Source organism: Neopelma chrysocephalum, unplaced genomic scaffold (assembly GCF_003984885.1).
Source record: "Neopelma chrysocephalum unplaced genomic scaffold, ASM398488v2 Primary Assembly neopelma1_24, whole genome shotgun sequence".
NCBI classification, from domain to species: domain Eukaryota; kingdom Metazoa; phylum Chordata; class Aves; order Passeriformes; family Pipridae; genus Neopelma; species Neopelma chrysocephalum.
The window spans coordinates 23827506-23851257 of NW_020897693.1; the positions used below are offsets into that span (position 1 = coordinate 23827506).

A 23752-nucleotide genomic window follows, 5' to 3' on the forward strand; every position below is an offset into this window, starting at 1 on the left:
CAGTCCAACTTTCAAGCTTGACGCTATTGGCCTATGACTAATTATTTAGCCATACCATTTGCTACTCACTTTTCTATTTACTTCTATTTACTATTATCTTGAAACTTATAACTTGAAATTAAGGTGTAAAAGTGCTTCCCCAAAGAGAAAACAAGAAACCTTCAAAAACTATTTTAGCTTCCGAATAAGCAGTTTGTTTTAAACATATTTTTATTACTGTACCTCTACTCATTGTAAGCAGCCCCGATTAACTGACAGAAGCCTACAGGTGTCAATACTTCACCTGTTCCACATGAAAAGAGAAGACAATAGTGGGGAAAAATATCCATTATACATCAAGACAGGCAACAGCCACTACAGACCTTGTACCAAGTCACATAACAAAGCATCAGTTCTTAGCACAACTCAAGAAGCAATTTTGATGCATCCTGGGACTGACATGTATTTTCAGCAGCTAGGCATTGCTAGGACACAGTAATCTCAGGTATATTCCTCAAATGCAGAGAGAAAAGTAGGAAACAGAAGACAATAGAGACTTTTTAGGACAGAATTTCCTGCAAGGAGATTCTCTCTTCCTGTCAGATAATGCAGATTCTAACAGTTTTGTCAAGGTATCCACCCAGAAGGGTGGAAGGAACACCAGCATTCCAAATACAGAGACACTCTTCTGACATGCTTTTCATGTCTGCATTAACAAACAAGATTCAGGTAACAGATTAGGGGATTCATGATAGTCAGGCACACACCAGACTGATGTGAAACTTCATATCATATACATACCATAGACCTCAAATAATTTTCTCTCAGGATAAGTGTAGAAAAAAAGGTTTTTAAAAACTTGATCAGATGAAGGAAGTTCTGTGGAGCTCTGGGGTTTCCGGAGCCAGTTCTTTTCTCCGTTAGTTTGAAGTAATGGCTTTCAAAGCTGAAGAATAAAGTCTTAAGTGCACTACGTTACTTAACTTCAGCAGAAATGTCAGCTTACAGCTTCAAATTCTTGCCCCTTGCTCCCACCCTGACTGTCCCTTTGGCTGTGCCAGCAGAACAATTTATGCAGCAATTTTATAAACAGTTGACAAGCCAAACACAGTCATTAAACAGTCAAAAAAAAAAAAGTCAGAAAAGATGCACTAATCCAACTTACACTGCAGCTCCACAAACTGCTGTGCTGGCACAAACAGGAAGTGGCCTGGGTATGGGAACAAATATCCAATAAAGGAGGGGGAAAACAACAATTGCTACAAAAGGAAACAAATTTCATGGTTTCATGTTTAATCTTTGCGATTTTAATGCTGCTGATCTTCTGAGACAACTCCTTATCAAATTGCAAGCAAGAAAGGATATATTTTAATGAATAAGTAATATAGGATACAGACAATAGTCCATAATTCTTGTAATTAGAAAAAAATAATATGGAGTTCTAAAGCTGACTTATACACTGTGGGATGCAAGAAGTAGGGTGTAATATTAAAATATGACTCACTAACCCAGGGGATATTCTGTATAAGGTGTGCCATGTATGCCTGGCAATTCAGAGCAGAAATATTAATCTCTATACTAACATTAACCATGCCTGGTTCATAACCCTGTTGTATTATTTATAGAAGCACTGCCATTAAAAAATAAAGTCATGTCTCTAGAACAGTTTTGGAGGTTGTGAAGACTAATTTACTATCTGTAATTAGAGTTTTGCCGAAGTTACCAAGATGTAACACCAGGCATAGACAAATTATCTGGAATAGAAAGCTTTACTTGTAAAGATCTCTGGAACAAAAAGACCCACTTAGAATATTACATAAGAGAAAGCAACATCTGTAAAAACCATAGTTACTTCAGAAAAAAGCCAATCTGAACATGTTGGAGAATGTAGCAAAGTCTGCTCTGGACTCTCAACAACTCCCTTGAGTCTAACGTTCAACAGCCACTCTTGTCTCTGCTCCAGCCAAAGTAATGCTCCACAAATCAGAAGTCCTTTTCTGTCCTTGCCAACAATTCAATGAATGAAAAATCAAAATATCTGGACTCATTATATTTTTCTTAACATTAGAAATTGAGAAACAGACCTAAAGGAGTCTTTCTGTTACAGAAGTCAAGTCTGGGAATTGCAATGTTTGAAGTATACCAAGAACAGTACAAGAGACAGGCAAAACATAGCAACAATAAAGATGACAGAAACATGTCAGAAACAAAAGCTATTTGACAGGAGGGGAAAGGTCCTTATTCAAAAATTATTTATATCATGAAGGCAAATGCATATGTAAATGTAAACCATCCAATGGCATACTACTAAAACTAAGACTTCATCAGTAGAAAATTTAATTGCCTGGCCATAAGTGTCATTACATAGCTACTCAGCATAACAAACTCATTTTACAGGGGATTTAAGAACTTCATTACAGTAAACTAACTCCCTGAAAATAACTTCTTCTTTCACTTTGTGAAATTGAAACTAAAACTCTCTCAAAGCTTGCCCTTTGAGGGCTACACATATGACTGTCTTTCATACATAATTGAAAGAACTTTTCAACTCAACAAGTTGATATCTTATTTTTCTCTCACAAAAAGGTATACAGATATCACTAGTGGGACTTAAGCAGTAGAGGGTACTGAGGAAGGCAAAATTCAACATAAATTCTATGTTGAGAAAGAAAGAACTACTACTGCTGCTGATAACTGTAAAGTTATCTTTAAATAACCTCTCTGCGGGAAAAAAGATCAAAGGATTTGTGTTGTTAGTGTTGTTTTTGAAAGACAGCACACTTTCAGCACTCCTAATTTTCTTCCATATAATGTATTTTCTGGCCATGTAAATACCATGGCTCCTAGGGGCACTGTTCAATTTCTGGTTGGGTAGATCTTTTTATCTACCTAGAAAATATCAATTCCCCTGAGACTTCCTTGTCCACTGCTGACAGACAGCACAAAACAAATAGAAGAGCTTCAGTTTGGTCCAATGAAAGTTTCTAGCGCTCTCACATCTAAAATATGCTTGTTCTATGGGTGCTTCAGGCATGGACACATAGTAGGCAATAGTCATAACAGGAACACAAAGTCCACTTTGGAAAACAAAGATCTAGATGCCTACTGTTATGTTGTAGAAAGACAATTCAGTAGTAAGTATTCCAGTTTTTCTAAAGGATAGACAACAGCTGTATATAAGGGGAGGATTTATGCTTTTAAGGTCACACATTTCCGTTCTCAGAAGACTGAATACTGAAGTCCTTGATCCTGAAATAGGATTCAACGAACAAAGAATATTTAGATTTTATTAAGAGGCATTGATACATTGCCACTTAAAGCTGAAACTTCCTCCATAATTGATTTTTCTCAACTACCATGTTTTAAAGTCTAATGATTATTGGTACTATTCAGCTCAAATAATAAATTCGGATTTCTCCTAGTTAGCAGAGGTAAAATGATGTTCATGACAGACTAGAAACACAGGTGTAAAAAGCTGCTTAAAACATGCTTTGCAAGCCTTGTACATTGATAGGAGTTACATGGTTTACTGGAGATACTTTTATGAATCCCTTTTATTTTGGCACATTTTGCTTAATTATAGACAAGCAATATAAAAACTGTGTCACTAAGAGTTCTATTAACAAAGCAAATGGTGAAAACATTCTCCCCTCTGCTCCTCACAGAAGTCTGAAACCTGCTTGTCCATACAGTTAGGGATAGAGTGCTCTCTTTCTACAAGAAGATGACAAGAGTGGAACATACAAGCAGAAACAAGAACAGGCAACAAAGGAGGAGAATAAAAGCATCACTCAGTGACAAGAATTGGGAAGACTTTTGTTTTGCTGAACATAAACGAAAACAAGAAAATAATCTATGGGTATTGTTAGTAAAAAAGGAAGTTCAGGAAAACAAGAGTCTTCCGGTGGATGCTCTCTTTTGTCCTGTTCCATACAGACAAGGCATGCTCGCAGATGACTGCAGGTACCAATATGGCTTGGGAAAGAGCAGGGAAACCAACAGTACAGGACCAACAGTTTTGGAATACTTAGTGCAGCTGTATTCAAACCCTTGGACCTAGATGGCATTCACCTAAGGGAGCTGAAAAGGTTGGCCAATGCGATTATGAGATTGCTACCAGCTACCAAAAATTCTAACAGTTGAGGTACTAGAGAGGTTCTAAGGATTAAAAAAAGGTTAATCCCTAAGAAAGGCAGATAAGAGACCCATAGAAAACCAGGCCAGACAATCTGAACTAGAAAATACCAAGGAAGACTGTATGGAGCATGTCCTCCTAGAGTCCATTTCCAAACACAAGATGGACAAGAAAGTAACCACAAACAGCCAACGTTGTTTTACCACTGTCCAATTACACCTGAACAACCTGACTAACTACTTTAATGACATGACTACTTACATAGCTAAGGGGAAAGCTACGGGTTTCATGTAACCAAATCTCAATGAGTTTTTTGGTACTATCTCACACAGCATTGTTTGGAAGCTGAGAAGCACAGGATGGAGGAGTAAACTGTTAGCTAGATCGAAAATTAGGCAGACTGCCTAGATCAAAAAGTAACAATAAATGACTTAACATTCACGTAGCAGCTTGTAAAGACCAGAATACCAAAGGGGTTAATAATGGGCCCTAATGGTTAATTTTAAATTGTTTTCCGTTCTTTTGTTTGCCTTTTCTTTTTTTTTTCTTAAATCAGAATGATAAGACAGCCTAACTCCAAGAAATTTGCAGAGAGCAACCCAAGAAACTTTAGGACTAAGCAAAATAGGAAGGGTGCCCAGCAGATCTAGGCAAGTTACTGCTCCTTTCTGCTCTGCACTTGTGACCCTGCACCTGGAACAGTGTGCTCAGTTTTGGATCCCTAGCTTAAGAGCACTGTTGAAAAATTAGAGAGAGTCCAATAGGGAGCACCAAGATGGTCAGGGAGCCAGAGCACATGCACAAAGAAGACAGATTGTGGGAGTTGATCTTATTCAGTCTTGCAAAGAGGAAGCTAAGACTTTACCCAATAGCAACATAAAACTACCCAAAATGGAATTACAAATTTGATTGGGCAATGACAATATAAATGTGGCTTGGCTGTTCAGATTGAACACAGACTGAACCAGAGAATCTATCCAAACAATTTCTATTATTCCATATAGTGGCCTATTGTTCTACAAATTCTAGAGACAATAATGACTCATTTTTAAAGACATACTTGTATATAAGTTACTTACAAAATGCTCCCACTGTTAAGGAACTCAGTCATCCTAGGTAAATATCTTAACGAGACTTGAGCTCAGGAGGATGTTTGAGCATCCTTGAGCAAAGAAGGATGTTTGTTATATTTCTCTTGTTAAGAGTTATTATATATCTCCTGGCTTCATCTGGAATAGAGTTAATTTTCTTCTTAGTAACGGTACAGTGCTGTGTTTTGCATTTAGTATGAAAATAATGTTGATAACACACTAATATTTTAGCTGTTACTAAGTAGTGCTTACTCTAAGTCAAGAATTTTTCAGTTCCTATGCTCTACCAGTGAGAAGAGGCACAAAAGCTGGGAGGAAACCTATAGCCAGGACAGCTGACCCAAATGGCCAAAGGAATATTCTATACCATAGAAGGTCATGCCCAGTATATGAACATGGGGGAGTCATCTGGGAGGGGTTGATCACTGCTACGAAACAGGATGGGCATCAGTGTGGTGAACAAAAAAGTACTGTGCAACACTTGGTTCTCTTGGGTTTTATTCCTCTTGGAATAAATGTGAATTTGCTCCTATTGGGCCGAATAATACAGGAGGGTTGATGGTTTTTTGGGGGTTCCTGTAATTGAGATTTGACAACAATGGTTTTTCAGGCCACCATAGGTATTAGATAAAGGCCAAGTAGGAATTATTATGGCATATTTTGTGCTTTTCTTGTCTTTGTGTTTTGTTTTGCGAGGATTGGCAGTTGCATCCAATCTTGCACCTTATTAGGGGGTAGTGGGTTTGGTGTTGGTGTCTGGTGCACGGTGCAGAAGGCTGTTGAGTTTGAGCATCTCTTTTGTATCATTAGTGTTATTTATGGGGTTTTTGGGTGCGATATTGGTGGGTTTTGTTTACTCTGTCTCTTTAGCAGTAGAGCTCTTTCCTGAGACTTGGGGGGATTGACGGGTTATCTCTCTCTCTCTTTCTTTACTATTATTACCATTGTTATAATTAGTATTATTATATTTTATTTTGTTTCAGTTATCAACCTGTTCTTATCCCAACTTTTTTTTTAGATTCTCCTCCCCTGTATTGGGTCTGGCTTAGCTGGAGTTCATTTCCCCACAGTAGCTCTCACAGTGCTGTGCTTTGCATTGGCAGCTGGAAAGGTGTTGATAACACACTGGTGTTTTGGCTGCTGCTGAGCACAACACCAACACTGTAACATTCCTTCCTTAGTTGAGGGCAAGATCCTGGGAGGGAACCCAAGTAGGCCAGCTGACCCAAACTGACCAAAGGGATGTTCCATACCATATGATGTCAGCTCAGATATAAAAGCTGAGGCACGGAGCAGGAGGGTGGGCATTCATTGTCTAATGGCTGCCTGCTAAGAAACCATCATGCGCACCGAAGCCCTGCTTCTCAGGAGTGGCAGACCACCGCTGCTCGTGGGAAGTTAGAGAATAAAACCTCCTATCTTTCACTTCTGCGAGCGCAAGCTTCACTTTGCTTTTTGCTTTAAATAAACTGTCTTATCTCAACCCACAAGTTGTTTTCTTTTTTCCCACGTTACTTGCTCCCCGTCCCTCTGGGAAGGGGAGTGATAGAGCAGTTGGGTGGGCACCTGGCGTCCAGCCAAGGTCAACCCACCACATCCCCACAGAAGGGAAGGTGAAGGGAGGGGAAGTGAGTGAGCAGATGTGTGGCTACTTAGTTGCTGGCAGGGGTTAAACCACAACAATGATGCACTTCATTAGATAGCCAAGCCTGAGATCTCCAGGAAGTGTATGTTGTGCTACAGCATGACCAAATTCCACTGAGACCTTTTCATAACCATTGACCTTAAAATGACTTTCAAACATGCAAAACCATGTTACAGCAAAAAAATATAACTTCATTAACAATGCAGAAGAGTTACTCAGCACATTTAGACAGGCTTTTCCATAATTTACAGCAATCAATTGTTGTACTTTAGAAGAATTTACTTACAAATCACTGGTGAGTATTGTGTCAATTGGTCAGAGTGACAACAATCAAGAGGTCTGAGCAAAAAGCAAGCACTATTGCATTCCTGGAGCAACAAGATATCCTCCTTCGCAAGGAAGAGCTACTGAAAACAACATGCAGTTCTACATTCGTAACTCTAAGAAAGGTGAAGAAATAAAGTAACAGAAATGTACAACTACCACCTGTTCTTTCTTACAGACAGTATTATACCTTTGTGTCTTGTCACCTTTAAAATATTTTGATATATACTTTTATATATAGAATTTTTATTTCAAAAATTACCGCTTCAAAAATCTAAAACCTGATAAGGCATGCTTAGCATTGTAAGAAAAAGTTTTACATTTTATACATGCACATCTCTCAAAACTGTCTTTTGATATCATCTCTCAGACTAACTCTAAAATTCTAAGCAGAAACTGAGCAGAACAACAGGTGTTTTTTAAACCAATGCCCTTCATTATCTGTAGAGCACAGATCCGAATTCTCACAAAAAGCTACACAAGCAAGTTACAGTGTCCAAACTGCCTCTCATGAAATATGAATACATTTTTGAGGTCAAGAAAGCATAGGTGTTTCTCTGACTATACATACTCTAGACCTGTTCTTTGCATTCAAGTTGTCTATGGCAGCACTACCCCACAATGGTAATGAAAAAAACAGCAAAATAAACCCAAACCTTTAAAACAGACCGTAAAGCAAAATGAACATTATTAGTCAGTGGCTTGCACAGAACTTTCTTGAAAAACATCAGCTTCCTTTTCACAAAACTACCCACAGCCTGCCAAATTTATGATGGCAAAATTTCTTACAAAATAAAAACCAGACAAACTTTGCTATTTCAGAAGGGAAAAGCATACCTCGACAAGCAAGCTGAATCGATGGGATTCTGGAGAACAACGTTCAAGTAAAAAATGATGGAGTTTTTTTTATAAAATGTTAATTTTGAAAATACTTAAACCTGCTGCACATTGAATAATTGCTATCTACTATAAGAATTTTTTTCCCATGCCTAGAGACCAAAACTGTAGTAGAATAATGGCTATACAAAGCACAGGAAGCTTAAGTTGCCAAAATCTCAAGGCCAAGATTGGAAGTAGGGGAATGGGCATCAAGAATACTGCCAAGCCTTGTATCCATCTATTAATTTCTACTACTTGAAGAAAATAAAACTGAGCTCTTTTACTTTCTTGCCAAAATTCGGGTGAAGTCTGTATCAGAAGGCAAGAAGCCAGTGTTTACAGGTGGCCAACATGCTGTGCAACCCTGTTTTGGTTAAGATCTGCATTTTCCTGCACAACCCTATGAAAGAATGATGTTACACTGATGGACTGCATGAGCCAAAGTCTACCCTAGAGTTCTGAAATGCACAGCTAAAACAAATACGGTAGTTCAGGTTATTATTTATTTACCAGTATTTCAGATCACGTGAAAATTATAATGGTCTGAGATTGCTGAATACACACCATGCACACACCATCCTGTACCCCAGGTCTTTCACCAGACCCAAGTGAGTCAAATGCCTTATCAGTATTTCACATTTAGGCCAGTTATGGCACAGATTCTACCTTCATCTCAGAAGGCAAAAGCAATTGTGGGTGATGCAGGTGATACTTTTTTTGTATCCATCATTGTCACACTCCATTCTCACACGGATTGCACTTTTTTCCCCACCTCTACTGAAAAGAATTTAATATTCAAATCAAATATTTTGTTTGTGCAACACAGCTGCCAGGTTCAAAGCTGTTCTGCAGCCAGGAATGCTTTTGGTTTGCTACTCCTGTTTTGACTCTGATACATGACTGGTATACACATGCATACTTTTAATTCATAAATATTACTGAACATAAGTGCTATCAATACCAATCATAAGCAAGTAGCACGTAATATGACAGCAAAGGAGAACTATGAAAAATTAGCATACTAAGTAAATGAAACAAAAGAGTTTACAAATTTCTAATCTGAAAATAGCTCACTGCTGAAATACTTTCAGACTTTCATGTAATTCTCAGTAGGTTTTAAAACATCAACAAAACCCTAGACTTTGCAGCTAATGTTACACATTTGTCTTTGTACTGAATTCAGAAAATATATGTCTGTTATAATCTGAAACTAAACTCTATTTACCATTTAAGGTGCAAAGATGCTGGCTGTTTGCTCTGTTGGTCCAGCGATGCACACAGATTACTTGCATGCTCTCACCACCGACAATTATAGTGGCCAATATGTGCTGTTACTTTGTGCTCTGCCAACTGTGTTCACTTGTTCCCTCACCACTTACAGCTCAATCCTGTGAACACTTAGATATTCATTTCCCCTGAAAGCACCAACATGTTTAATTGAAGTTAATGGGAAAATTCACAACAAAATGCTAAATACGTACTAAGTCCTCACAAAGCTCTTCCACTCCTAAATTTAGGACATTTAAGCAGCATTTTTTCTTGTGTAAATACAGTTATAACAGTATTTAAGCATCTTTAAAACAAATTAGACAGTGATAGTGCTTCCAAATTGTAAATATGACTTGCATTGCAATAGCAGTCAGTTGTCCCAACTTAGATTAGGATTTGCACTCTAAAAAACCAGACGACATAGATAGACAATTAAGCAAAAAGGGTTATATTACATAAATAAGACTGAATAAAGAGTGTGATGTTTTGCATTCATATCAACTCCAATCTGGGGACAGTAACAGTTGGTGTTTATTACGAGGTTCTTTTGCAAGGAGCTTAGACATTAACATAATAACATTCACCATTTATTTCCTCCCAAGTCCTTGGATTCTATTTCTGTCTTTGACTGGCACCAAGTATGCAGCCTATTCTTATATAGAAACACGCCCAGTGATTCCGACAATCCTAGGAAAGTGAACCACATTCACAAATAAAGACAAAAAAGGTACAACTGTTTCCAACCTAGTCTGTTAAACAACTCCTACCTAACGCCGAAGCAATAACCCTGAGTTTAAAACTAGGACTACCAGTAAGACCATGGAGCTTTTGGAATCATTAAGAACAATGGGAAATTCTCAGTTTTAGTGGCAATCAATAGCAAATGTATTTTACAGAGTAAAAAATTGTTTTCAGGATTTCAAAAAGAAACCAGCAGAACCCTAAAATACCTGCCATTTGCTGATTTCTTTTTTTCATACTCCAGCAAATACATGTGCTAATTTCTATAAAATTATGTAAACATAAAAAAGGTATATGCAACTCTGATTCTAAAAATGGCAAGCAAAGTCTCCTGACAGCTACTATAAAAAATTAATTGATCACTACTACATACTATTACTATGGAGACTAAAAGTACAAATTTTATCTGAGTACAAGTTAACTTTGAAGACATTGCAATGATATGTATAACTAAAATTACTAACCCATAATTTCACTTATGCCTTCTACTACTTGCAATACAAGAAGCAGTAAGCAGAACAGAAGCTGTTTTGTGTTATCTTATGTTAACAGTGACAGCCTGCAGAGCTCATCCCTACCTAATTCTGTCTGTAAATGCTTCTACTGAGAAGTATGACAATTTATTCCTATACTTTTCTAATTATTAACTGACTATTAAGAAGTGGAAGGACTTTGTTTCTTATTGCAGGACACTTTAATTTCTTCAAGAGCTGTTTGAAGCATTTTGAAAATGCAAATTTGTAATATCATATCCCTCATATTGAAGGCATCATGAGACATTTAAAAAACCCTCCAGCAGACTGGGCAGAATTAACCTCAGGGAAAGCTTCCCCAATGTACTAGCAGACATGCTGAAAATGTATTAGCTTCTTTTATAGCTTGTGAAGAGTGCTCAATGCAGAATTCAGATTTCCTGGTCTGAAGTTGTTATAATGACCAGAAGTATTCCCTTAAAAAAAATGACCAAACACTTCCTTTCAGAGTTCTGTTACTTCAGAATCAGTAACTTTTGTGAAAAACCTTCAAGGTGAAATTAACATCATGTTAAAACAATAAAAACAAAAAACCCCCACACGCTTTAAAATAGTAAGCTCCTTTAACATAGTAAGCTACAAAGAATACATTGAACTTTTACATGATGGTTTTATTTCCCTCAACTGCTACTTTTATGTCTTGATCATTACTGATCCCACCAACACTGATAAACTTTCAGCTCCCTGATATACATAAGCAATAGTTATTATTAGGCATTATGCCATTAGCAAGTTGATTCACAACAGTCTTTTTTGGACTTGTCCTCTTATTTTTGTATTTAACTTCATAGTCTCTCTGATCTATTTTCCTCCTTTCTATTACATCTTTTTATTACTAACAACTTCCTTTCTCCTGAAGTTTCAACATGTCACTTTTTATTTTCTGGTCTTCTGATACTGTATCAAAGCCCAGGGAAACAGAGGAGTACTTTGTAGTTCTTAAAGAGTGGCTCTTATGATGGCTACTTACCAGTTCCATACTGGGGGAAACAGGACCTCTGCACACCTTCACAGCTTGGTTTCCACAGAATGCAAATAAAGGTACACAGGCTAAATGGGAGATGCAGGGCACAGTAATGGTCTTCTGATCTAGATAAAACTGAGACTAATACATTGTGCCATTCAAAGTAGCTGGAGGTCAGCTAATTGAAGCCTTTCCTTTTGCAGCCCATGCTCCAATTCTGAGTCTCATACAATGACTTTAGACAGACTGCACAGTATCACTGCACAGTATCATTCAGCTGCTCTTTCTGACTTCCCTTTAGCTAGCTGCCTCACTTCTATATATGCTCACTCTGATTTTTTTTGGTTTTTCCCCTTTTATGCAAGCTGAACTTGACTAAAAATTACAGAGTACACCTTCTGTACTTAGTAGATTCTAAGTGAAATGTTATTTCTCCTCCTACAGTTCGACAAACTACTTTTTCCTAGAAGTACTCATTTCAGCATCTAGAATTTTGGTCCTTGTATTCTGCACCAATGTAATCTTAACTTAGATTCCATGGGAGTAATATATTTTTCCCTTATAACTACCTTTTCTGCATTTTTTTCCCCAAGAGTAACTGCAGTGGGTGAGGAAGAGGATGTGAGTGAAATGGCAATCACAATTTTTGGGGTTGGGTTAGGGACAGAATAACAGATGCGAGCATGGAAGTGACTGGAAGAAGGAATTACAATGAAGAAGGAAGAAAAGCAAGATAAAAGCAGAAAATGTTATCACTCTTGTTTAATGTTATGAAACTTCTAGAACACTTTTTAGAATACTGAGGGTTTTTCAGAAGGTCACCTACAGAGAATATGACATTATGAACGGCATATTAAGCAGCTCTTTGACATCTGCCAGCTGCTATTCAGTCTCTACTTAATTTTTGACCATGGACATTATATGGAAAACGAAAGTTAAGAAGTGTTAGTTACAAAAATAAAATATGTTTGTCATAGTAACAAGAACAGTAAATTAAGAAAGACAAACCTTGAGTCATTATTTCAAGGTTTTTAAGTGCAATATATTGGGAGAGAAAAAGTGTCAGTTCCATATTTTGGCAACTTGAAAAAAAAAACATACATAACTTGTGCAAGGAGAGACAAGAGCTAGAACACAAGGAGTATAACCCTGTATTTGCTCATTAAGTTTCCTTAAAATAAGAAAAATAAATAAAACTTTAAAAAATTTTTTAAAACTCTTTTTTTTTTTAATTTAAGTTTTACAACTTGTGTAGAGACCTTGTTACCTCTTCCTTTATGGTGCAATGTCATCTCAGTTACAACTCACTTTCCTTTCTCATTCTACACCGCAAACTGATGAGATGCATTCAGTTCCAGTCATGTATCTTTTGACAGCAAAGTGTCCTGCAACTCAATGTCCGATTACAAAATAACAATTGACAGAATGTGCCACAGAGATCAAGAGTTTAGCAGGACTGAAATAGGCAAGCCATTCCTATGAATAAAGGGAGCAAAACTACATAAAATATTGAATGCGCACACTTACGCCCTGCACCAATTTACTGTACTTCAGAAGAATATTTTTTCTGGAGGTGAACCGGCAGTAACTTTGAAACGTTTTGTACTGGCCACTGTCAACAAGTAAATTATAAAAAATATTTATATAGCTTTACATGAGGTCCCAACAAGAAGCAAGCAAATACGTATTTGAATCATCTGTGTTTCACTCAGTTCATTCACTAAAAAGAATTTCCATGGGTGATGGAATAAATCAAACGCCATTTGCCTTCACGGGGCAAGTAGGGAAGAACTCACACAGAAGTCTTCTCCTTGCTGGATATTCCTTCTACCAAGTAAGACATCTTATGGGTGCCTAAAATTTTCAATACTGCTATTCCTCTATCAAATTTGATTGAAAAAAACCAAAGAGCTCAAAAATAAGGTAACAGCTCCTGATTGCAAAACTCCTCCACAGGAAATACAAACTGAAAAAAGGGAAGACATGCTGCTAAGTAGACATATAGCAAAATATTTTTTTTAAATATATACATTTGAAGTCTCCTAATTAATCAAAACATTACTTTCGAAACACCATTAAATGAAATTATGGCTATAAAAGTGTTAAAATTACACAGAACTATAAAGGTAAGATCTAAACTCTAATCCATAAATATTTGTGCAGTTTTATCAGAATAAAAGCCTTCAATGAAATAGCAGAAAATCTGTTCGTAGGAATTTGTTTATAATATACAAGATGGAGGGTTTCAAAATAACTTCCAGGTTAAATCCTATAGAAAAAAATTTAAATGCTATTTCTGGCATTGTTACAAATACTACTTTACATGCAATTTTCTAATTAAAGGTGATCAAGAAACATCAAAGTAAGGGCAATAACAGAACAACTAAATTTGACTAAAAAAAAAATCTTGAAAATAAATGTCTTGTTTGTGTTTCAATAAGAAGTGAAGCTGACATGCAAGAAAGGGAAAAATAAAAATACTAAGTAACTAACCCTAATGCCTATTATAAGATGGTATTACACCAAATGGATTCTAGTCTAAGACAGAACTGTAATTACATTTTCCTACAGAACGTAAAGGAAGACAGGAAAAATAAGTATTATCTGACCCTGGATATTAATTTTATTTTTCTAATCTAAGTAGAGAAACAGAAAACTTGTCACATGCATGTTAAACCATGCCAGGACCACCTGATGAGAAGATTACCTTTATTATTCACTTTAGAAATGGCAGGTTGGAAAATTGGTATTTATCCTATTAGTGGAAACTGAAACAGCAAGTTGAAATGCATACTCAATTTTTTTTAAATGAAAAGTGAGACTTGTCAAAAGGCAGTATTCTCTTTCACATTAAAAAACTGTAAATAGAAGATCACTGACTAATTGCCATTTGATATTAGTACAGAAATGACGCTAAAAGATGTTCATATTCTTCATACAACCTAATGAGCCAGTATCTACCTTTTAACCCCTCAAATGAGTCCTAATTCAGATACGCACTGGTAAAAAAACCAACAACAACAACAAAAACCCAACAACAAAATCCACACAAAAACAAAACCCAAAACAAACCAAAACCCAAAACAAACAAAGAAACAAACAAAAAAACAAAAAACCACCTCTGTTATGCAATTATTTTTCAAGAAAATAATATGATGGATTCAGGATATATTAGACAAAAATCAAATTTTTGTCCCCATCTGTCATTTCAGGAGGCAGCACACACCTATCCAAGTAGAAACCACTGGGGGCTGGGCAAGCACAGTTATCCCAGCCTGGCAACTGTGGCACACGTAGTGGCTTTTTATCAGTCTACTTTCTCCTCGAAGAGAACAGATCCTTCATTACTTCCATTCAGTCATTACTTTAGAGTTGAGACCTTTACGTGATTTTTATTAATTCTAAGGAAAAAAAAATCATAAAAACCAAGCAGACTACAGAAATTGCCGACAAATTACATTGTAAAGATTGAATTCCCAATATCCCAACCTTCAAAAGCTAAAGTTAAGAAAAACATTTAAAAAAACAAACAAAAACCCAAACCAACAAATAAAAAAAAAACAACAACAAAAAAAAACCCCAACTTAATGTGTCTGTGGAGACATGTAACTCACACAGACCTGTTGTTGGTTTGGGTTTTTTTCTGGCACACCAGCAAAGTAGCCAATACTGCAACCACAATACAGCTGATTTAGCACTTCTGAATCAGCTTAACTATTGTTAAGGAGAGGTAAGTTTAAAAATCTTGGAGGTGAATTTCAGTCAGTTAAAATGTGTGCTATTGGCTTTAGAAATCATAGTGCAGTATTCCAGAACTGTTTCATTTTTAATTAAACTCTTTTCTATACACAACATTTACAGAACAGTGAAAGCAATACAACCACTACTAAACAAATTCAAAAACACAGAAGAATATAAGAAACTCTGAAATAGGGTGGACCAAAAAGGGCACGGCTTGACTGAGATCCATAGAATCAGGCAAACGGTACTATTAACTCACATTTCAAGCAACCAATTCAACAGGTACAGGGTAACAGGCTGATCTCAGAAGGATTCACTAGCTCCTGATAGGTCCCATTTTACACTACAGTCCATCACACAATACTCAGATTTATCTGAAACTGAGCTTCAGAAACATACCCCCACAAACACTGTCAGCAAACAAGCAAAGTTCCTCAAGCTACACTGGTACTGAAAATCAAAACAAGGACATATCCATCCCTCAAGTAAACTTTGATGGACTAACTGCTTCACTGAACAAAAAACAATATTAAGCACATTAAAGAAAGCAAGTTATTGCACTTACTTAATGTTTTCTTCAAAACATTACCTCCAATATGCTTTCATTTGTGTTCTGCTCACATGAAATGCCCTATTAGTCATGCAGGAAATGTTCCTCTTCATGTTTTTTCTGGGTTTTTTGGGGTTTTTTTTCTCCTTTGAACCTGTGAAGTGAGTGTGTGTACAATGCATCTTTCAACAGAAACACAAGAAATAGCCTACAGGGTACCTGCCCACAAAAAAAATAGCATGACTAAACACTACACTGTTTTGAGAAACTGCATCTTCTGAGTAATTTTTAATTTCTTGATTGGATTTGAATCAGTAGACTACCTCCACCAGAATTACTCTTAACATGTCAAACCTGCTGCTAGGAAGGACCTCTCCACAAAAATATTCCTGCAAAATGCAGAATTCCAGTACTTACAGAGAGATGATTTTATCACATGCATAGAACAGAATGCTTTGCAAAACTGTTACATCTACTTCCAAAGAAAGACCTCCTTTTCACTCACAGCAGATCCCCACTAATTAAACCTTAAAAACGCAACATTGCTTTAGGAAGTTGCTATGTTCCTCAAAAACAGTTATTTTCATGTGTCAAAGGCTCAAAGCCTCTGATACTCTGTGGTGATAGCCTTTTAAACTTATCATAGCAAATTATTTAATCATTCAATTCTGGCTACACACATATTCACTGCACTCATTCATTAAATACAGTGTCCTAATTTTGTAACAGAAGACTGCAGAGACCTAAAGATTTCTTACCTACATTTTGTTAATGTAAAAATAAGCAAGCTAGGTGAAGTCAGTCCCCTCTGTGCTCCATTTTCCAAATTTTCATTATTCCCACAGGTCACTTCAGAAATAGTGATGTGTTCATAACACACTAGAATTAATTATATTCAGGTAACGGGAAGCACGTAGGAAAGCAGCATAGAAAGAAGGTAAAAATACCCTAGTCCACCAGAAGATGTTATGGCTCATGACTTAAAATATTTAGCTTAGTACTAGGCTTTTCTTCTTGTATTAGTACTAATCTGTATTATGGTAGTACACAGCTATCCTGTTTTCTAAGTGCAATATAAAGCTAGAACAAAATGGTTTTTACACTCAACTTACAGTGTATGTAGCTGAGTGTTAAAGATCTTCATTCAAGTTAGCTGTTCAAATACAGCTAATCTGAACTAACAGGTGTATAAAAACCTGTGCTCACCTTATTGTGGTCCAGTCAATACACATTAACTGTGCAGAGTATCCTCAAACACTTTCAGGATCCTTGCATTCTGGGAAAATACAGAGTTGTCCAGGAGCAGCATACTAAAGAGTTTTCATCTTAAAACTTGCCCCTTACAACTATTGTGCTCAAATGAAATATATTTTCTTGACAAACTGAAACCAGTGTCAAAATAGGAATGTTCAGCGAAGTGATCGCATGCTCAGAAGATTTGATCATAAATTTCCATAACACATGCTGCAATTTCTAACAGCCATTACAGTGTTAAACTTGGAATAGTCTTTGAAAGTTCTGCCTAACTAGGTGGGCCACAAGTTTGTTTGAGGAAGTCTTGAGTGTTTCTTTTGTTGTATGAACCTGTTATGTGGACAAACATACAGACAAATATGAAAAAGAGAGATTATGCTATTGGGGTTTTTTTGCTGCTAAGGTTTTTTTCTTCCTATTATGCAGATTAAATAATTACTTTTTCATTAGTTCTGTTTTGATCTCCAGAACGTCATTACTTTGTAGACTTTCTTCACTCCAATCCAGTATTTTTGAGTACAAGATTAATTATAAGAAAGTGCTTCTGTCCTTTCTTAAAATAGATTCTGAGTGGGAGCACATGCCATCATGATGCTGTAACTCATCAGGAAATTATGACGCAGTACCATCTTATTCTAAAGGCACCTGCTAGCTTAGATATGGACAAGGTCATGTCAGCACTTCTTATGTTTTTCAGAACTACTTTCCTTACCAGCTTAAAAGAAGTCCAGCAAGCAAGAAAAGACACGGTGCACTTTTTCTAGAATAAACAAACAAACAAGCAAAAAAGCAACCAAAAACCTCAAACCAAAACCTTGACACCAATCACTTTGAGTAACTTCCATTCCGATTTTGCATAGATGCTCCACTACCAAAAAAATTAATAACTGCAAAAACACTAAGTGTATGTAATTAAAAAATACAATTAACTACACCAAGGATTTATTTAACTACACCAAGGATTTATTTATCTAGGAAAGCAACAAACTGAGGGGAGGAGAACAGATTTCAAATTATACTTTCTATCTTCTTTTTTTAATTGTATGGCACATAAATAAGGGTTTGGGGAAGACTGTCAGGGAGAGCTCCCCTCAACTTATTTTCCTGCTTGTTACAATCTTCTTAAGGCACAGACAAATCATTTGTGTTAAGGGAAGACACTGAACAAGACTGCATCAGAGAAACCATGAAAGAAAAATGTTTCTAAGAAAAACAGGCAGTTATTTTTCTTTTCTTTAAAAAAATATTTCTTCTTATTTAACTTAAACAACTGAAAGGAAAATCTGATTGTCCAGCAACTTAATTCCTTCAGGTGTGTTAATAAAGCATACAGGCTGGGTGATCCCAGAACTTTCTGAATGCTAAGATATTTTTATTTAAATGGCAACAAAAAACAGTGCTCCTATTATTACCATATTCAAATATTTCATAAACATTCTTGATGTTTTCTCATCATCTGCATGGCTTCTGAATCCATGGTAGCATGTAATAAGTGTGGTTTTGCATAGAAGTAAAACTCAGGCCCTGAAGTTCTATGCAAAGCAATCCAACAAACACCACAGGATTTCCCTACACACAGAGATAATACATGCACTTAATTTTTCTGGTGGAAACTTTACAGAAGGCTAAAGTCCACCAAGACACATGCCAAGAAGCTCATATGCAAGGTAACACAGAGATTACACCTGAGGCAGCACACACATACCCTGTGAAAGGATGGTAGTAGGTGCTGTGTAAAAGCACTGCACAAGGGCCTACAAATGGCTTGGGCTCATCAACCCAGGACTTTTTCTGTAGATCCATACTGGATTACAGCAAATACCACAGAGGCAAGGAACTTGGGTTTAATTCCCTGTTAACATACGGGGATCCAAAACCACTCAATAATTTCCCAGAAGAGTACTTCAATTAAGAAACTAAAAGGATGGATGGTAACAAGCTTCTTATCTGCTAAAGCTAGGTAACTACCCAGTTAAAAATTAAAATGCTATGGTATCTGGACAATCAACAAGAATCACACCATAGCCTTATAGCTGGGGTGCTCAACTGGGAGAGAAGACCTAGATTCTAGTCCCTGTTCCATGTACTATTTCTGTTTAGTTACTTGCCCTTGAACACGAAAAGAAAATGCAACAATAGTTTAAAATGCAAATATTTGAACCCTGTTCTCTTCCCTCCCACTGTGTCATCCAAACTATTAAGTTTAAAAGACTGAAGCATCACCGCACCTATGTCTCTCTTTGGAACTGGCCTATGAGGTGTTACAGATACTTGTTTTTGATTGACTACTTATCTCTCTCTTCAGAAATACAAGATTTCTTAGAATTTGGGTATGTCTTCAGCCATGAAGCCTTTCTAATTTCACAAGTGTGTGGCTAGGGATGTAGCTCTTAATAGCACTGCTCCACAGAGAGAATAAAGGCAATGCATTCCATTTTAAAGAATATTTAAAGCTGCTTCTACTTTTAATACAGCATTCATTGGAGCAATGAAAATATTCCCAAATCAGTATTTGCAGAACTGGATCAACAGAATATTCTCTGCTCAGGAGCATACAAACTCTAGTAGATCCACCTCACAAGTCTAAAACAATGACTTAACACCCTCCTCTGCCCCCGACATCCATCATCACACTGTATGTTAACGTTAACCACCTTCTTGTGTCAACTGCAGCTTTTCTTTCTCTTTTTTTTTTCCCAACTTGCATCTGGTGGATCATGTACTATTTTTTATTTGTCTTCATTCAAAAATCTTCAATCTACCCTTAAGACACAAAAGAAAGGTAATGTTCACATAGATTAATCAATATGACAAATTAATTGTGAAATGTTTGTTCATTCTTTTAGAAATTATTATATACTTTTATTAAGTTAAAACTAGTGGTGCTTCTTCAACTTCTCATCTCAAATTCTTATTCCCTGAAGCAAGGAGGGATGCAGTCAGAAGTAAAAGCTCAGATGTAAAAGGAAGGCAAAACGTATCATTCCATGTATGTCATTTCCAGTAGACTAGTAGTGCCTCAGTAAATTAAGAGGTTTGTAAACCTTAATTATTAAAGAAATATATAGTTATTACTCTTAGAATACTATTTTTTTATTTCAAGTCTTTCCTTTAGTTTAATGACTGCACTTTAGGCCTCATCCAAAAAGGGTAAAAAATTGGTAATATTGATTATGACAGACTATGAGGAAAAATCCAAAGCCTCTTGACTCTGTTATAGCAAAGTATACAACAAAAATATACATTATGTAATTCTAATATACAGAATTATACTTCTGTGGACTAGCTAATATGAACAGACTAGTGAGTTCATATGGGCATTTCTTTAATACAGAGCAGACAAACTATTTCTACAGAATTTTAGCTATTCAGCTAACAAATTCTATATTAAAGTATGCTGCAAAAAATGAGAAACTAAAGAGAATGAGACCAAGGACAAAGCTGTGTCCATGTAATGCTTTCAAGACATCTGATCCTGTTTACTTGATGTGAAAAGGCTTAGTAAGAAACAATATTCAGGTACAGAAAAATCCGAAAAAACCACTGTTTCAAAACAGAAGAACATACATTATTATGTATGTTCTAAGACCATCTCTGAACTGCTACATTTTGTTTTTGTAAATATTTAATAAATGATATCTCATTTAATACTCAAATTGACTGTGGCCTCGAGGGATGTCTTAACTTATATATTACAGTATACTAGTTCTCTCAGAAATTCTTAAATACCCAAGAAGTGTGTTTTACTAATAAACCATATTTCAAAAGTCAGGATAGAATAGCCAAAGTTAACTAGGCAAAGTTAATTATGAGAGTGAATCCAAGTTAAAACAAAAATCAAAGTTTATTCAAGGACCTCTCATATCAGTTTACTACTGCGTCTTGTCCTCCAAAACTTACAAAACCTTTTTTTTTTTTGCAAGTAGCCTATCTGGCATGTAAGTTTCAAGACTTCCTTTTTACCTGAGAATTCGGAAAGTACTTATGTAAATACAAGAAATGTACAAAATGTATAAATAATAAATAATGTATTTTGGCAGAAAGAACTTCATACACAGAGAACAATGCTATCAGCCACAATGCAGTATCTAAAATTACATCGAATATAGAATAAATCACAGAACAGTGTTATGTTGTGCAGTACTGTGAGCTTTAAACATCTTTAAAGCCATCCTTATTCAAATGATCTCATCTGAGCAGCCAATGAAAGAATTTACTTCAATTACATTCAAACACATTCACATGCATAGTTTAAAAAAATATCTGTATCTCAAGAAGCATCATCAACACAGTAATTGACATTAGACAGTTGTGTAACAGCCCGGGGACCATTGCAAATGTATTACATTGACTCAAATGGAACTAACAGTTACAATGTATACTTTTCATTGTCTTTACGAAAGAAACCCCTTGAAAGTATGGAAGCTGAATTTCCATTTCTGATTCCAGTGAAGGGACTAGAAAAATAGATGTATCTCCAAAGGTTTATCAACAGCTACAAAAAACTAACATGAGAGAAGCAGAAATGCTACTCACCAATCGTAGAAAAACCATTAGCCAACAATGCAAACAGATAAAAGATGTTCATAAAAGTCTTTACAGGATGTGTACCAGATGGCAAAGCCATACAGTGGACAATTCAATTGTCTTGCCTCCTTGCACTGACCTATAAACTGCCCGTATTCCTGAAGAAAGGGGGCAGATAGATTAGTAGAACAAGCTATAAAATTTCTTATAGGTGCTCTCCATCTGGAAGAAGGCCACATACAAAGGAAAACTATACTTTTCTACCTGTCTGACTAACAGCAGAACACAGAGTTCAGCCTAACAAAATCTACTTTCTACAAGGAAATGACTGGCTTGGTAGACAGAGCAGTGGATATTGTCTACCTTGATCTCAGTAAGGTACACACCTTTCCTTCACTTACTAAACTGATTATCTCAACCAATGGGTTTCCTCAGTTTTGCTTTTCTGATTCTGTCCCTCATCCTGCTTGGGGGCAGTGAGTGAGCCTCTAGGTGGGGGCTTAGCTGCTGGATGGGGTCAACCCACACAATCACCTTCAGTGATTTCTTTCAATTACTTCCTTTGTACCACATTAAAGAAGTACATTCTGCAGATATATCCTCCTGGACAAGAGACTAGTAAAAAGCTCACTGGTTGCAAAATGAAATAAACACAGGAAAAAAATTAAAGTCTTGAAAGAATCAACATTAACACCATGGTCAAAAGTGGTAATATTTACAAGCAGTTTTATACAGGAAAACACATCCTTCTCAGAGCTATGCTAATACAAGAAAGATGGAGTTTGGGAAATAGAAGTATTTCATTGAGTTGCCTAAGAAGACATTCAAGAATGTGAGGTAAAGTGGGAGATATGCCTTGCCATCTCTTAGATTAAAAAAAAAAAGGAAACAATAAATTGAGAAAACAAATATAATTATGACTATGGACCTGATAACCTGATAATGAAATCCTGAGATTCTAGGAGATGTCAATTCAAAGCAGTTACAAACAAAAAAGTTCCGAGAAAAGAAGCACTTCACATTTAGTAGAAATTCTATAAGAAAGCCTTCAATCTAGTTGCATTCAAGAGGTTGACTTTTTCTTCTAACACCAAAAATAATTTCAGTGAGATATATGATGTATTTGATCACCAAACTGTATCAAGTCATGCCCAAATGAAAATAAAATTAAACAAAAAAACCCCAATACTGTTAAGAAAGATTTCAGTATAGCTTGTCATGTCACAGGCAACAAAAGATATTAGTCAGTCCCAAAGGAAGTATGCCTTTGTCAATTCACAAAAGAGTAAGACTTACACAAGAACAGAAATAACAGTAACTGAAGAGTATTTCCAATGCAAAAATAGCAGGAAAGCACTGAAAAGCCATTTCCAGAATTTAGCCACCACAATTTAAACCAAATGCAAAGATTAAAAGTCAGACATGGAAGAAAATGACAGTAAAGGAATCTGTTGGCCTTACTTTTTTATTTTCCATTGTTTTTAAAGAAGAGCTAAGGCTATTAATGCTTTATTATCTTGCAATCAATAAGAGTAGTAGTATGCTCAAGCATTTTGCTCCACGGTGAGAAGGTGAAGTGAAAAAGGAACTGCTGAAAATCTTGGGAGTACTTCCGTATGCCCCGCCTTTTTTGTAACAGTTGTAATAGGAGCCATAATTAAATTCTGAAACCTCAGCAAACACTCAATAGTTCTATACAGGTTAACAAAGATAAGTAATTAAAATAAACAGAATCTAATGTTCTTGTGAAGGAAGACATTAGTAAAGTAGGAGCAGATTCACAGATCAACCAGACACCACCAGAAGTATCACAATTACTTCCAAACCAGGAAGCCAAACATTTTTTATCCAAAAAAGAGAGAAATATCCCACAAACTCAAAACCAGCATATGCTTCTGTGAGCATGATTAAGCGAATGACAGTTCTGGACTACTATAGGCAGCCTCAGGTCACCCACTCTGAAATTGCTATCAGTGGCCAATGGGTGGTGCACAAGGCTACCAGATGTAATGGTATCCATTCAATCTTTTTGAAGAATGTAACTTCTGATTTTGGTAGAAGTGCACTACAGTAATAATACAAGTTTTGAAGGCCTGGTAACAGTATATTCCCCAAGAACA

At 36.2% G+C, this 23752-nt stretch overlaps 1 protein-coding gene across 22 annotated transcripts in view; it reads right to left on the reverse strand.

The window, feature by feature from the left end:
* The window catches only part of GPHN (gephyrin), a 297276-nt gene that overhangs the window by 258690 nt on the left and 14834 nt on the right, over window positions 1-23752 (reverse strand). The window lies entirely within an intron of this gene.